A 12500-nucleotide genomic window follows, 5' to 3' on the forward strand; every position below is an offset into this window, starting at 1 on the left:
CGAGCTCAGGGAAGGGCTGCGTGGCGGTCTTGCAGACTGAAAGGCCTAAAGCGACCACAAGTCTAGTCTGAAGGGAGACTGTTACTAAGAGCAGTTGTGGTGGCTGGTCGCGTCTGAGGCCAGAGTCTTCCCTGACAAGGTCAGTGTTTACCTTAAGTGAACCTATGGTCCTTTTGCATCTAACACAACATAACTCTGGAATGTCAGGGGAACTTGTAACATCCCGCCGTCCCCGCCCCGCCCCGCCCCGCCTCCACCCCCTTCCCCTTCCCCCACCCCACCCCACCCCACCCCACGCGCACAAGCAAATGCGCCTGGGGGCTCTGCAGGACAGAGACCATAAATTCCTTCATTGCTATTGTTATCAAGTGTATTGTTGCCTGTTAACTATCTATCCTGCACCCACCTCAGGAAAAGAAGTAGGTGAGGCCCTGGCCGGTTTGGCTCAGTGGGTGGAGCCAAAGTCAGCCTGCGGTGGACCTTAGGGTCCCGGGTTCGATTCGGGTCCCGGGCGCATGCCCGCCCGGGTCATGGGCTCGAGCCCCACTAGGGGGCGTGCAGGAGGCGGCCAATCCAAGATTCTCTCTCATTGATCAGGTTTCTATCTCTCTCCCATCCTCTCTGAAATCAATAAAAATATATTTTACAAAAAAGAAGTATGTGTCTATCATTTTACTTTTTATCCAATCCCAGAGGTTCCCCCGACCCCCACCCCCTTTGCTTTCTCCCACCTCCCTCCCTCCCTCCCTCCCTCATCTATCACCAGTGGGTTGTCTGTAACCCAGTTACATCTCCTCCTTGGATTGTCGTGTATAAAACAAAGTGCCGCCCCGGCCTGTTTTGGTCAGTGGGTAGAGCATCGGCCTGGGGACCCGAAGGGTCCGGGGTTCCATTCCAGTCAAGGGCGCAGGCCCGGGTCACGGGCTTGATCCCCGGTAGGGGGTGTGCAGGAGGCAGCCGATGGGTGATTCTCTCTCATGGTAGATGCTCCTATGGCTCTCTCTCCCTCTCCCTTCCTCTCTGAAATCAATGAAGATATATTTTAAAAAGCCACACAAATGTATTATTGCACTTCCATGTAGTGAAAAGCATACTTGTACAATGTTTTGTACTTGCATTTTGTGTTATTAAGACAGTGCTGGGCATGGGGGGGGGGGGGGGGGGAGGGGAGTGCTGGACCGGCCCCGGGTGGAGGGGGTGGGGCGCCAGCGAAGATGCCAAACTTTCGGGGTGGGGGGAACGGCGCCGGTGGACTGCACGCAGAAGAGCATGCAGTCAGATTTGGCCTTCTTCAGGTTCCCGAGGGATCCGGCCAGATGCCAGAAGTGGGTGGGAAATTGTAGGAGAGCAAACTTAGAAGATAAAACACCTGAACAACTCAATAAACAATATCGATGATGTGCCAAACACTCTGAGACCTCTATGATCTGTAGAACTAGTCCTTCCTTATAGGACAGTTCTTCGAGGTAATGTAATACCAACAATAGGTGATCTTACCAGTCATTTGAACAATCCACATAGTAGACATAGAAAACGAATAAAAGAATTGAGCGAAGATGAAATCAGGACATGGAAACAGGAAAAAAAATTGACAAAACTTCTGAACAGGAACAAAAACAAACATAGAGCGATCAACAACAGCCTTGCTCAGAACTCCAATACAGAAGGGGGTGAAGAACAGGATGAAGACACTTTACCTTTAACCCTTGAAGAGAAAGTAAACAAAAGAATACTTTAAAATCTTTATTTGCAGTTTTGATTCTTATGGGAAAACAAAAGATACCTCTAGATCAGCGGTTCTCAACCTGCGGGTCGCGACCCCTTTGGGGGTCGAACGATCCTCTCACAGGGGTCGCCTGAGACCATGGGAAAACACATGTATAATTGCATATTGTTTTTTGTGATTAATCACTATGCTTTCATTATGTTCAATCTGTAACAATGAAATTGGGGTTCACCACAACATGAGGAACTGTATTCAGGGGTCGCGGCATTAGGAAGGTTGAGAACCACTGCTCTAGATGGACATGAAGCTGATGAAATCCCAGAAGGCCTCTTCACTCCCGATAACTTTCAGGCAGGCAGGCAGGCAGGCAGGCAGGCAGGCAGGCATGCAGGCACTGTCGGAGTGCCCGATAAATTCTGGTGAAGAGGTTCTCTCTGAGAAAGCCCTTTGAGACCACAGCAGTCAACGCACCGTTCTGTTCAAAAGTACAAGCAGAAGCAGATGCTAGAGATCCGTGAGAGCCGCATTCGGGGAAGGAACGCTCAGGGGAGTGAGAGACTCTCCCTTCTTTTCCATGGCCCCTGACAGAGGGATGGACGCACGCACGTAGTGGACACAGCAGTGGAAGAGCACCTGCCCGCGTTGGTGAGGCTTGCTGACGAAGCTCGTGACCTGAGAGAGGAATCTGTGGGTTTCCTGCCTTCCGAAGCCGCTGCCGAAATTTTGGCTGTGACATTTCCCACGACGAGACCCGAGAAGTGGGGATTACGCATGGAATATTGTCGTGGCCAGGCTTACATTGTGTCCAGTGGCTTTCCTTCCAAAATGAAAGCTGTTGCTTCTAGACTTTTGGAGAAACATCCCTCCCCAAGCTGTCCACACACTCTGCTCTTCCCTGTGCCTGAAGTCCGAGGTGGGCCAGATCGGTGCCTGTCACGGGAGCGTCTGTTGCGTTTGGAACAGTGGAGGAAGTTTGATCTTTTTTCCATCCGTCACCACAACCGCTTTTAGAGCTTGACAGTGTCGTTTCTGTCCTCTTCCAGAACAATGAAGAAAGCGAGAAAGAACTGAAGGAAATGTGCCATTCTCAGCGGGCGGGCAGGCACGATGCTTTTGAAATTGTAGTGGAGCTCCTGCGAACGCTTGTTTTCTGTGTAGGCGGTATACATGAGGACACACATAGTAGATGGGAAAACTGTACAGCGGGCCGAGCATTCGCACTCTGCAGTGCAGCAACAGATTTTGATTTCGTGGTTACCATTGTTGTTCTTAAAAACGTTCTACCTTTCACAGGAGCCTCTGGGAAAAATCTCCAGGGTCAGACCTCTGATGTCTTCTCTGCAGCCAGTAGCTCGACTGCAGGCGCTGCATTCGCTACATGAAGTGATGGAAGATATTGAAGTTTATTGTGAATTTTGGTTTGAGGAAGCCACCGATTTGGCAACCACACTTGCTATTCTGATGAAGCTCCCCGGGAAGCTCCGCAGAGCTCAGCAAGGGCACCTGGAGTCTCAGCCGACTTCCGAGAGGTGCTATAAAGAGCCTCTAAGCGTCACAACAGTGGAACACATTGTTCAGGAACTGAAAGAGATAGTCTCAGAACAGTTCCTCCAAAGCTCTTCAATGCTGATCTCTGGTCCCCTCTGTCACGGGACGGCTCAAATTCAATACGCCGGAGGAGCACCAGGCTGACATGTACGGCAGCGACTTACCCAATCCCGATGCAGCACTCTCGGCTGAGCTGCGTTGTTGGAGAATCAAGTGGAAACCCAGAGGAAAAGATATAGAGCTCCCATCCACCATGGCCCCCTCCACCTGCCAGACATCAAGTTTTTTCCTCATGTTTATACATTGCTAAAGGTCCTACGAATTCTCCCTGTGATGAAGGTTGAGAACGAACGCTATGAAAACGGTCGAAAGCGCGTCTCAAAGCACACCCGAGGAACACTTTGACAGGGCAAAGGTCAAGTAGCTTAGCTTTGCTTAACATGCATTTCGATGTGAAACACGATTTGGATTTAACGGTGGACACATACATCAAAGTCTACACAACTAAGTCAGAGCTTCCTACAGATAATTCCGAAAGTGTCGGAAATACCCGAGGGACTTTTAAAATGCGTTCTCTCTTATATCTGATATTGAAAAAAAATCTGAGAAATTTGAAAGGAAACAGAGAAAAGCTGTAAGATATAGGTGGGTCACTTAATCACTGGATCTCTTGGGTAGAGTAGCCACTGATCCTCTCCTTAAATGGCCCCGGTGTGAACTCTCATGCTTTGGAGAACGAACTGTTGTTCTTCCAGAGGGCGGCAGGCATCATCGGAAGCGCCACGTTGCACTTCTGCGTGATCTCTGCCGATGGCACTTTGGGCTTGTTTTAGTGAGGTCATTGCAGACATCACATTCATTGTCACAGTTGTTGGGCATTGAGTTATCAGTTCTTTGAAGAAATAAATTTTGAGAAGGTGTGGGAGGAACCTGTTTCATAAAATTGTGCAACGAAGCTCACGACTAACCTCTGACTAGCAGGAGTTTTAAGTGTGCTACGAGAAATCTGTAACCAACAGTGAAATGACCAGCTAGTGAAAGAAACGTGAGCTTGCCAGACAAGGATTTCGGTGTGGATTTTTGTCTTTATTCGATGATCTTAAACAAATGACTGTGAAACATTGAGGAAAGAACCCGCCATCCTTACACCCACATCTGGGTGTCGCTGTTTACATTCCTTTGTTGAGCCTATATCCTCATAAGCTTTTTAGCAAGAATATGTGGCGCACTTCCGTTTCACGGTCAAGACAGGATCAGAGGCCATGGATCCTGACAACAGATCGGTCTGTTTCATTCCGTCTTTTTCCGTGGTTACATCTACTGCCGCGTCTCGATTTATAAGGGAAACCGAGACAACCGACAAGAATGCGTTTTGTAGTTGGTCTAGGAATACAGAAAACATCGCTGTCATTTTCGGTGAAGAAAGTCAATTTTGTACAGTCTATGTCAACATAAATAAAATGTAAATTTGTTTAATGGAAAAACAAAACAGCGAAATTAAAACGGGGGGGGGGGGGGGGAGGAGGGGGAGGCGGGTGGAGAGGATAAGAGAGAGGGCGGCTACCAAGCCCCTGGAGCCAAAAGAGAAGCTGCCTAAACTCCCTTCTTTGACAGAAAGGATGACTCCTTTATTCCCACACAACTGTGGACGACGAAAGGGGCCACATGCTAACCCGACGAGCTCAGGGGAAGGCCTGCCTGGCGGTCTTGCAAACCGAGAGGCCTAAAGCCACCGCAGGGATGGTCTGAAGGGAGACTGTTACTGAGAGCAGTAGTGGTGGGTAGTCCCGTCCTACCTAGGCCGGAGTCTTCCCAGACCAGGTCAGTGTTTACCTTAGCATCTAAGACACAACATACCTATGCCATAAAATGTCAGAGGAACTTGGAACATCTCGCCGTCCCCGCCCCGCGCCCTCCCCCCCCCCCCCCCCCCTCCCCACACAGACACAAGCAAATGCGCCTGGGGGCTCTGCAGGACAGAGACCATAAATTCCTTCATTGTTATTGTTATCACGTGTATTGTTGCCTGTTAACTATCTATCCTGCACCCACCTCAGGAAAAGAAGTAGGTGAGGCCCTGGCCGGTTTGGCTCAGTGGGTAGAGCCGAGGTCAGCCTGCGGCGGACCTTAAGGTCCCGGGTTCGATTTTGGGTCCCGGGCGCATGCCCGCCCGGGTCACAGGCTCGAGCCCCACTAGGGGGCGTGCAGGAGGCGGCCGATCCAAGATTCTCTCTCATGGATGAGGTTTCTCTCTCCCTCCCTCTCCCTTCCTCTCTGTAAAACATCAATAAAATAAATAAAAAGAAGTGTGCGTCTATCATTTCAGTTTGTATTCAATCCCAGAGGCCGCCCCCCCCCCCCCCCCCGCGCCCCACTTTGGTACCTCCATCGCTCCCTCCCTCCTTCATCTATCACCAGTGGATTTCCTGTAACCCACTTATGTCTCCTCCTTGAATTGGATTGTCACGTATTAAACAAAGTGACGCCCCGGCCGGTTTGGGTCAGTGGGTAGAGCATCGGCCCGGGGACCGAAGGGGTCCTGGGTTCGATTACAGTCAAGGGCGCAGGCCCGGTTGTGGGCTCGATCCCCAGGAGCGGGTGTGCAGGAAGCAGCGGACGGGTGATCCTCTGTCATCCTGGACGTCTCTATCGCTCTCTCCCTCTCCCTTCCTCTCAGAAATCAATAAAAATGTATTAAATAATAATTTAGAAAAAAGAATGAATAAAACAAAGTGAAAAACAGCCATTCTCCGGAGCATTGTCCAAACCCCTTGCGGTTCTGCTTCCCGGCAAGTGTGGACAGTTTGACTCAAGCCAGTGATGCCAACTTACTTGGTTGTTGGTTTTTGTGGGGGTGGGTTTTTGTTGTTGTTGTTGTTTTTTTTAGGAGGGTCACGTGTATGTAGACTTCAGTGAGCCAGAGACTGAACCAAAAGGGGAGAATGATGATTTTTATTTTTTTTAAATGTATTTTATTTATTTATTTTTTTACAGAGAGGAAGGGAGAGGGATAGAGAGTTAGAAACATCGATGAGAGAGAAACATTGATCAGCTGCCTCCTGCACACTTCCTACCGGGGATGTGCCCACAACCAAGGTACGTGCCCTTGACCGGAATCCAACCTGAGACCTTTTAGTCAGCAGGCAGATGCTCTATCCACTGAGCCAAACCAGTTAGGGCTCCATAAGCTAGAATATGCGGAACACTTCCGTTTCACGGTCAAGACAGGATCAGAGGCCATGGATCCTGACAACAGATCGGTCTGTTTCATTCTGTCTTTTTCCGTGGATACATCTACTGCCGCGTCTCAATTTATAAGCGAAACCTAGACAACCTACAAGAATGCGTTTTGTAGTTTACCTAGGAAGAATACAGAAAACATAGCTGTTATTTTCGGTGAAGAAAGTTAATTTTGTACAGTTTATTTCAACATAAATGAAATGTGAATTTGTTTAAAAGAGAAACAAAGCAGCGAAATTAAAACGGGGGTGTGGGGGGGGGGGGGGTGTGGAGAGGATAAGAGGGAGGGGTTGACCTATGCCATTTCGAAATGGCGGCGGCCAAGTCCCTGGAGCCAAAATGGAGGCAGCCTAAGCTCCCTTCTTTGACAGAAAGGATGACTCCTTTATTCCCACACAACTGTGGACGACGAAAGGGGCCACATGCTAACCCGACGAGCTCAGGGGAAAGCCTGCCTGGCGGTCTTGCAACCTGAAAGGCCTAAATCGACCGCAGGGATGGTCTGAAGGGAGGCTGTCACTAAGAGCACTTGTGGTGGGTAGTCGCGTCCTAGGCCTGAGTCTTCCCTGACCAGGTCAGCGTTTACCTTAACTGAACCTATGGTCCTTTTGCATGTAAGACAACACACCTCTGAAATGTCAGAGGAGCTTGTAACATTAGCCCCCCTACTCTCTCCCCCTCCCCCCACCTCCGCGCCCCCCCCCCCCCCCCCCCACACACACACACACAAGCAAATGCCCCTGGGTGCCCTGCAGGAAAGAGACCATAAATTCCTTCATTGTTATTGTTATCACGTGTATTGTTGCCTGTTAACTATCTATCCTGCACCCACCTCAGGAAAAGAAGTAGGTGTAGCCCTGGCCGGTTTGGCTCAGTGGGTAGAGCCGAGGTCAGCCTGTGGCAGACCTTAAGGTCCTGGGTTCGATTCGGGGCCAGGGAGCATGCCCACCCTGGTCACGGGCTCGAGCCCGACTATGGGGCATGCAGGAAGCCGCCGATCCCCGATTCTCCCTCATCAATGATGTTTCTCTCTCCCTCCCTCTCTGCAATCAATAAAAATGTATTTTTTAAAAAAGAAGTATGCATCTATCATTTTGCTTTATATCCAATCCCAGAGGTGTACCCCCACTCCCCACCCCACCCCCCCTTTCCTCCCTCCCTCCCTCCCTCCCTCCCTCCCTCATCTATCACCAGTGGATTTCCTGTAACCCACGTATGTCTCCTCCTTGGATTGGATTGTCACGTATAAAACAAAGTAACGCCCCAGCCGGTTTTGGTCAGTGGGTAGAGCATCGGCCTGGAGACCGAAGGGTCCCGGGTTCAATTTCAGTCAAGGGCACAGGCCCGGTTGTGGGCTCGATCCCCAGTAGCGGGTGTTTCTATCGCTCTCTCCCTCTCCCTTCCTCTCAGAAATCAATAAAAATGTATTAAATAATAATTTAGAGAAAGAATGAATAAAACACAGTGAAAAACAGCCATTCTCCGGAGCATTGTCCAAACCCCTTGCGGTTCTGCTTCCCGGCAAGTGTGGACAGTTTGGCTCAAGGAAACTCATGAAAGTTCTCTACGGGTTTGCATGTTTTTCCGTGAACACGACGTATACACCTGCTGGTTTCTGAGGGCGAGGCAACAGAGTCTGTCCATGAGGTCCGCTGTGAAAGGGTAGAGGCGTCTGTTTCTGCTGTCAGAAGCCAGGTCACCCTTAGGAAGAGTGTAGAAAACAACAACAACAAAAGACAGAAATTGGATTTACCAAGAGAAAACACACAGAAGCGAACCGAGGGATGCTCCGAGGACTGTGAGAGGGAATCTCCCCTTCTCCTCACTCATACCGCTTTTGGAAAAACGGCAATGATCCTAAGAGGTGAAGGTCCTGAAGCTCTCGGAGACGCCGACCGACCGGCCGGGGCTACTTTCCCCGTTCTTAACCCTACCCAACCAAGTCTCCCTCTCCCTGGGAGTCAAGCTTGTGTGCCCACAGCGGTAGGTAGGGGTACCCCACCGACCGACCGACCGACCGACCGACCGACAGACGGCTGTTTTAAAATCAGAACCTGTCCCCTTTCAATGAGGGCATGGGACAGGGGCAACCTATATTTTCCTGCTCAAATCGTCCCCAATTCACCTGATAGGGACTCAGAGGTTTGTCTCTGTCTGTCTGCATGTCTGTCTTTAAGCCAGTGACGCCCACATATGTTGGTTGTTGGTTTTTGTGGGGTTTTATTAGAAGGGTCGTGTGTATGTAGACTTCAATGAGCCAGAGACTGAACCAACAGGGGAGAATGTGATGGTTTTTATTTTTTTAAATATACTTTATTTATTTATTTATTTATTTTTACAGAGAGGAAGGGAGAGGGATAGAGAGTTGGAAACATCGATGAGAGAGAAACATCCATCAGCTGCCTCCTGCACACTCCCTACTGGGGATGTGCCCGCAACCAAGGTACATGCCCTTGACCGGAATTGAACCCGGGACCCTTGAGTCCGCAGGCTGACGCTCTATCGCAGTGATGGCGAACCTATGACACAACTCATTTTTTTTTTTTTTGGTTGATTTATTCTTTGTTAAATGGCATTTAAATATATAAAATGAATATCAGAAATATAAGTCTTTGTTTTACCATGGTTGCAAATATCAAAAAATTTCTATATGTGACAGGGCACCAGAGTTAAGTTAGGATTTTTCAAAATGCTGGCACGCCGATCTCAAAAGGTTCGCCATCGCTGCTCTATCCACTGAGCCAAACCGGTTAGGGCAAGAATGATGATTTTTAAAAAGGGAACATCCCGAGAGGAATCTCACCTGGAGATGGACTAAACGTATGTCTGTTTGCCAACAGTCCTTTCTCCATGATGAACTTCCACGACAGAGCCCGAGCGACCCGATTCATGGGGGACCCTCCCCGCTCAGAATGGCCCCAAGCAGCCCCAGAGGCTGGCAGAGACGCCTCTCCCTCTCGCCTCTCACTCTCGGCTCGGCTCGGCTCGGCTCGGCTCGCTACCCATGTGTCTCCGTAGATGGGGAACCGGGCCGCGTTCCCTTGAGAGTCCCCTGACCTGAGGGCTGAGAGGAAGGGAGCGCTGGGGTGGGGGATGGGGAGTAGGGGGTGGGGTATGGAGCAAGCGGGAGGGGAGGAGGGAGGTCAGGGCGATTCATTCCAATGGATCTCACTCCAGGGCTTGCTTCATTCAAATGCAGAAAGCTCTCCGGTGACGTCAGGGCCTCGGACCTCCCTCGCCTCGGGCTTCTCCGAGTTCCCCCACCCTCAGGCCGGCAGCTCACCAACTTCAGGGAGGGAGGGAGGGAGGGAGGGAGGCTGTTGGAGAAAACCGGCCCGGCCTGTCCGGGTGGGAAAGAGTGCCCTCTATCGGCCAACCCAGGAACCAGCCCTCACCCGTTTAGGAATCCCGCGAGGGGGGGTGGGGAGCGAGAGGGAGGGGTTTGAGGGGCGTGAGTCCAGGGTCCAAGGCGAAGGTCAACAGTAGATCTCGGCGTCTTAGATCCCCTAGGAGGAGAGACATAGGTGGGAGTGGAGCGATGAGGGTCGCGGGAGGCCTGGTGAGGGATGATTTGACTCAATAACCCCGGGTCACCAGACCGGCCAGCACACTCTGCTCCAGTTGCCGGTTTTGATCATCCATCCCTCCACCCCCACCCCCCACCGCACACACCGCTCCAAGTGTGCCACTCACGACAGACACCCTTTTATCATTCATCTTTAACTTCCCCGTGGATGGATGGATGGATGGATGGATGGATGTGTGAACATCAAAAAAGATTCAAATCTGTGGAGAATGTCTGTGAGTTCATTTGAGGCAATTGCCAGGAAGCAGATTCTCAACATAATGGGATAACACTCTGTAGAATGGAGGGTGTGTGTGTTTTAACCTTGTTGTATACATGTCAAGCAAAAGAGGAGATGTAAGTGGGTTACATGAACTCCGTTGGTGATAGATGAGGGAGGCCAGAGAAGGCAAAGCGGGGGTGGGGGTGGGGGGGCAGGAAACCTCTGGGATTGGATAAAAATTAAAATAAAATGACAGACACATACTTCTCTTACTTAGGTTGGCGTAGGATAGGTAACAGTCAGCAACGTACTCAATAAAAATAAGGGGATTTAAAAAGGAAAATTACACCCTAGCCGGTTTGGCTCAGGGGAGATAGAGCGTCGGCCTGCAGACTAAAGGGTCCCAGGTTCGATTCAGGTCAAGGGCACATGCACGGGTTGCGGGATGGATCCCCGGCGCCGCCGCCCGCTCCCCCCCCACCCCCCACCCCACCTCCCAGGAGGGGGTGTGCAGGAAGCAGTGGATCCATGATTATCTTTCATCATTGATGTCTCTCTCTCTCTCTCTCTCTCTCTCTCTTTCCCCCCATCTTTGAACTCAATAAAAACACTATAAAAAAGAAAGATTGACCTTTGTCAGGGAAGGTAGCAGCCTAGGACATGACTACTCACCATCACTGTTTGTTTGTTAAACTTTTAATTTCTGTCCATGGATGGATGGATGGATGGATGGATGGATGGATGGATGGATGGATGAGTGGGTGGATGGATGTGTCCTCCCTCCCTCCCTCCCTCCCTCCCTCCGCCCACCCGTCCGCTCACCCGCTTTCCACGGGAAATCCTCAGTCTCATGTCACACACTCACTGGTGATTACACTCGCTGCCTCCTTCCTCCCTGTGAAAAAGAGGAAGTTAAATGGACGAACCTGAAAGAGCCCCACAGGTGGCAACCGTGAAGCAAGTGCACACACATGTGTGCGTGTGTGGCATTTGTCAACAATGTAAGAAATCCTCCAACCTGTGCAGAATTTCTGTGAGTGTCTTTCAGCCAAACTGTCCAGAAATGTCGCTCGTACGCCGGGAAGCACAATCTCAACGGCGGGAGATGATGTTCCAAAGAATGGCAATGTCGGCCCCCTTATTTTATACACTCCAATCCCAGGAGGAGACCGTACGTGGGTTACATGAAATCCACTGGTGACATTTTAGGGAGGCGGGAGAAAGCAAAGCGGGCAATCCCCCCCCCCCCGCCACCCCCCCCCCCCCCCCCACACACACACAGGAGTCCTCTCATGGGGCGAACCAACCGTGACTCTAAAGTCGTGATCCTGACCCCGGGAGTTGTATTAAAAATCAAGCTAAAGGAGTGTGAATGTAAACTGTAGGCTTATCAAAGGTTCAAAGGAGGTCTGTGTTTACCACCATTGAAAGAAAACAAACCAAGAAAGAGATCAAGGGTGGGTCAAAACATCCTCTCTGGGACTGGGAGGGAGAGAGTTCCTGCATCTGTCCAAGAGGGTCATCTGCAGTGTTGAAAAGCCAGGGTTCAGCAACAGGGGATATTTTCTTCCTCTCAGGGATCATGAAAAGCATCCATGACAGTAAGGGGGTGAGTATGGGGTGGGTGCTGTCATTGAAAAGGCTAGGTGAGCAGGGAGAGCTATGCCATTTACAGGCATACCCTATCCACTTTTCCTTTCACAGAATTTACACAATGACTTAATGTTTAGTTTTGAATGGCATTACTTCTTGAGTCTCCTCCTCATTGTTTCCAAGTCTTTGGTTGATACTCAGGTGTAGGACGAATGTATGTATGTATGTATGTATGTATGTATGTATACTGTGTGTGAGCCCCAGGATGGACAGAATCTGGGGGGGGGGGGGGGCGGTGAGTGGAATAGACTGGAATGGAGTGGAGGAGCGGGGGAGCAAGAGGAAGGGAGAGAATTGGAGGGAGGCAGGAGGGAAACTGGAGAAGAGAGGATGCCAAAGGACCTCGTTAGTTAATGACACCGGGCATGGCTCTTATTCTGAGTTTTTTGTTTGTTTTCCTCGAATGCCACCTATGCAGAAAACAACCTGTGTGAAGTTCAACTAAGGTCACCCACACAAGAATAAGGACTACCCATTGACTGCAAGGCTCTGTAGTAGGTCGCCCGCTGTTTGCACTTGGCAGAGACTCAAATCTGAGGCAAGGG

The 12500-nt window shown here is 50.4% G+C and overlaps 1 pseudogene; it reads left to right on the forward strand.

Moving 5' to 3' along the window:
• The first annotated feature begins 1209 nt into the window (after nt 1-1209).
• LOC139001115 (52 kDa repressor of the inhibitor of the protein kinase pseudogene) lies at nt 1210-2737 on the forward strand (annotated as a pseudogene).
• Nucleotides 2738-12500: the final 9763 nt, after the last annotated feature.

The sequence above is a fragment of the Myotis yumanensis genome, unplaced genomic scaffold (genome assembly GCF_028538775.1).
Source record: "Myotis yumanensis isolate MYYU_CA2020_CCGP unplaced genomic scaffold, mMyoYum1.0.hap1 SCAF_102, whole genome shotgun sequence".
In the NCBI taxonomy this organism is placed as follows: Eukaryota; Metazoa; Chordata; class Mammalia; order Chiroptera; family Vespertilionidae; genus Myotis; species Myotis yumanensis.